Below are 4,721 nucleotides of genomic sequence, written 5' to 3'. Positions count from 1 at the left end.
TGTCATTATGGCTTCTTCATTGTCTAAAAATAATCTACTTTTTAAAAATTATTGAAGCTCAAATAATTTGTATAAGACAATGGACAGAATGAGAATCCTAAACATGATGCTGGATATTTGTGGATCTCAAAGCTCTTGCAAATAGGTATAATCAATTATATGTTCGCCTAATTTAAGTGATTTAAATATTCATTCAAATCCTGATTTATCCTTAAAATATTTATTTTTGCCTACCTGCAGAGAACTGAGTAAGATACTGTGTCTACCCTCTAGGATCCTACAATACTGAAGAGAAACTGACCATTAAGTAAGCAGAAAGTGTCATAAGTTTTATTTTAATTAGCAATAATCTTGCCTCAGATAAACCTCATTGGCAAGGATACTGCTACTGCGCAAAGCTACAAGTTTTATTTTAAATGCAACTATCCTTATGAACAAGTAATAGACAATATGCATATAGAATCTACCAGAATGAGGATTCAGGAAACTTTACCTGGAGGCTGTGACACAACTGACTCGTGACCAATAAGAGGAAACAGCCACAGAAGGGAAATTTCAATGATCACCTCACTTCTGAATGGTATATACTCACAAATATACTCATGAATATATATATTCATGCTCATCTTGATGGACAGACCCCCAGCTAGCAGATGCTCCTTCCTTATTTGGTTCCATCTACTCCTTTCCTGAAGCCGTGTGTGTGTGTGTGTGTGTGTGTGTGTGTGTGTGTGGTTGTGTGTTTACATTTCCAGGACAATCCTTCACAGAGGCAATGAAGCACCCATTTTCCTTCATGCGTCCTTGAGGTGAGGAACTTTTGTAAATTCTACACTTTACAACCAGGCAAGAATTAGAGATCAAGTTTTGTCTCTTTCAGAAGTTTGAATTGGACTTACACAAAGGTATCTGGGGGCAACCAATCATATAGGTGCAGAGCATGCAAAGGATTCGAATCGCTGGATCTAAATCACCTATAGATACTATATTTCTGGGACCAGGGGCTGGTCTAAACTTCATCGAGGCAGTCAGTGAATGATCTTCCAAAGTGGGGCAAAGGCCAGATGGTTGCTTAGTGCCTTCTTTGAACTCTGGAATGAGCACCTTTGAAACATCTAAGTCATCTTTCCAAATATCTGGCCTGAATTATTTCCACGGATATAAATGGTACATCTGGGGTGGGAGTGGAGCGATAATACGTGTCCTACTTGCCCAGGACACCTTGTTGACCCAAACACTCTCTTTTCATTCTATAACGTCTAGTGCCCAGACATCTTTTAAAACATTCACATTTAGCTTATTGACATTTCCACTTCTCTCCTATCTCCTATTTTCCCCGAGACAAACTTCATTTGCTGATGCCAGAGTAACTAGGCTACGCATTGTTTCCTCATAGCAAACCTGATCCTTTATGAGTAATGTATAAAAGGAGAGCATTCTGGCTGATTTGATTTGATTTGATTCTTAGTTCTTTTGAAATATAGAAACGTTCTTTCCTCTACTCCATTATTTTCAGCTTTTATGTGTGTAGCCACAAGTGTTTAGATTATAATATAAAATGGCAGATAAATATGCTATTATCCAAAGTTTTGCATAATGAGTTTAAGTGTAATACATTCACTTTTGAAAATGTCCATACTTGGTATAAGTGTGTGAGGCTGCCAGCATATTTCCCCTCCCCTCTGGGGGAGAAGCTCTGCTTTGCCTCTCATCTCAGACACATAATTAGTTGGAGCAGGTATATTATAGCAGTCTCACAGCCTACATCACCAAAATCTTCTTTAAACATCATTTTAGCAAAGTAAACCCAGGAAATTCTGTTCACCTTACTTAAATGCTTGTAACTTTAGTATTTTTACAATTCTTTCAGGCTTAACACAGATGGGATTTTTCAAATGAAAACCAGATGAAAGTAAACAGCAATCTCACCATCAAAACCTTAAGGTAGGAAGATGCAGGCCTCGCTCTGTGCTGTAATAAGATCCGCTTTTGCCTTGGAAGTATGTTTCCAATAACTGTACAGTTACCTTTCATTAGAGACTAGAATCAGCATTTTATTTTCCCTTTTATAATTTGACATGGTAAAAGGAGAAGTGGGCTTTCAAATCTCTAATCCACGTCAACCTGAGATGAAAGTTTTTAGCACTCTGCCTCTGTGGGGGTATTTGGATTTGTAGTTCATTTTACAAATCCTGTTTAACATACAATTAAATAATAATGTAAATATGTGACATAATCTCCCCGGCTACAAACTTTCACTGACCCTGGTGATTTCCTCCCCCTGGGGCTTTCAATTTGATTTCTATTGCCCTACCTTACTGAAACATACACTCATGTCTTCTTCAGTTGCAATTTACTAAATAGTCCTTCAATGTGCGTATCCGCTTTAAAATTTATTTGCAACAATTCCTTCCACCATACAAAGAGCCCTTGATTAGAAAGGACTCATCCTAATTCTGTTGCAAATTTATTTTGAATTTATTTTTATTTTTTAACTATAGTTATTTTTATTTTTAACCAGATCATCTAGTTGTAGCCTCCAAAATTGGTGCACGTTGAAATCATTTGAGAAGCTTTAAAAGCTTGAGAGCTCCTTCTGTAGATGATCCTGTTGATCCAGGACTGGGACATGAATGTTGGAAGTCTTTAAAAATTTCATCTACTTTAAATGCAGCCTGGGTTAGGGGTCAGGGTCCTAAGTAGCACCCAGATTCTCTCTTCTTAAGGGGATTTGTCCTTGCAGGGGAAGTGTCGGGGTCCTTCTTCCATCTCTAGGAAAGTAAAAGAATTAGAGAAGACTAGAAGGCATGTAAATTCTCTTGCAGATGCAAACCCAGATCCTGGGAGAAATCCTTAGTAGTATTAAGTGACCTTAGGACCATATCCCATTCTAAGAGTGGGCAATTAAGACAAAGATATATCTTCTCTGAAACTGCTCTGAGCATCTCTGCATTGCAGTTGTCTGACCTTTCATCAGCATTTAGTACAAACTGTTCTGGAATCAGAGGCCTGCATGTCTTGATCCTACCAGCCTTGTATATTGTGGGACAGAGCTGGCCGCCAACATAGCAACTCTTACAGACCACGATGTGGGGGTTTAACCTACTAGATGTCTACAGAATGGATCATATCTCTGGGTGTTTAGATCTTTCTCCTTCACGGGATTCTTCCTTCCTTCTATATATGGAGAAATCAAGGACATAGGTCTGCATCCGCTAGCCAGGTATAACCAGAATGAGTGGTGCAGATTTTGTTTCATATCATTTCAGAAAATGTGTTCCCGAATTAGAAGTGCTGTTATACACCCCTGCATTTTCTTGAATGATTATTATTCCAGCCAGTGATCTTTTGCTCATGTAATAGAAAAATAAAATACTATTCATAATAAGAATCATGTTTTATTCTTAATAAGGTGACTATTTTTTATTACAAATAATAGGACAGTCTTTTTAACTAATAGAGGTGCTATTAATTTTTAAGAATGTTACATAGAAAAATCAGCTGTAGTGTATCTTTTATATTTTTCCATGATCCCAATAAAATAACATGCAACTAAATATTGTAAGTTATAATTCCCCTAAACCATCCTTCCAAATGTGTTCTCTCTGTCTCTTCCTCCTGTGACTTCTTAAATTCAAAATAAAAAAGTAACCTAAAAAAATTTCATTTGGAACCCTTTGATAATCTATTTTCATAAAAGTCCTTGAAAAGAGCAATGAAATGATTTGCTGTATAGATTCAGAGGCAGGAAACTTGGGACTGTGTTTATTTGTGTTCCTTTTAATTACTCTGATACAAAAATGGAGCTATGAAGTTCAGGCAAGTTCTAGGCAAATAGCAAATATGATTAAAAGGCAAATTAGTCGACAGAAATAAAATATGGGAATATAATGTGTTTAATGTACCATGGCAAAGGACGGACTATAGAAGAGATTTGAAACCAGTGGAAAATATGTAAATAACCTAGAGGAAGAAATACAACTTTACCTTGAAAGGGTTTGTGGTGGAGATTGATAGTAAAAGTTACAATGGGGTCATATTTACACATAGAAAACATGTCAAGAAAAATCTATGACAGACAGAGAATGAAAAAATAAGTGAAATAAGAGGACATTTGGAAAAGTTACAGCCCCCTTTTACATTTCAGAAAGAAACATTCACAGAACATGTGTTTCTACCAAGGAGAAATGAGATTGAGGGAAAGGACATAAGATTTAGAATCACAGACCCAGTTTGAGTTCTTGATCTATTACCTAGTGTATGATGCAAAGCATATCACATTGCCATTTATAAAACTGCAATTATAATTTGCTCTTTTCATTGGTCATGGTAACAAATGCTATTATCCTATAAAGTGCTTTGCAAATTACAGAAATGCTTTCAAATACAGGTAGGACCTTATGACTCAAAGTGAGATTCCGGATTTTGACAAGATTGCCAAGTTGATCAGTATTTCATATGTACATGCAATCTGGAGATACACTGTTCAAAAAGGGGTGGAGATCATGTAATGGAAGACATCCCTAATCTTACGGTCAACTTTAATTTAGATCATTAATACTTGAGCAAAATGCCCTAAATCTCTGTATTCTCTTTCACCTAATATATAAAGCTATGAAAGGGAACAATTTTGGAGGTTCTCTGAAATGCTTTCAGGACATCTGTGTGTGATTTGTGTGTGAAATAATCAATTGTGTGAGGGAAATTTCAAATGAACTATT

The 4,721-nt window shown here is 36.4% G+C and overlaps 1 non-coding gene across 1 annotated transcript; it reads right to left on the bottom strand.

Annotated features, from left to right (window-relative positions):
- Window positions 1-264: 264 nt before the first annotated feature.
- LOC140640807 (U4 spliceosomal RNA) lies at window positions 265-400 on the bottom strand. The gene has a single exon (XR_012037432.1). It is a non-coding gene; the product is annotated as a U4 spliceosomal RNA (small nuclear RNA).
- Between the last annotated feature and the right edge of the window lie 4,321 nt (window positions 401-4,721).

The sequence above is a fragment of the Canis lupus genome, chromosome 9 (genome assembly GCF_048164855.1).
Source record: "Canis lupus baileyi chromosome 9, mCanLup2.hap1, whole genome shotgun sequence".
Lineage (NCBI taxonomy): Eukaryota > Metazoa > Chordata > Mammalia > Carnivora > Canidae > Canis > Canis lupus.
The sequence above is the reverse complement of the archived record's forward strand: the minus strand, read 5'-3'. Positions and strand labels throughout refer to the sequence as shown.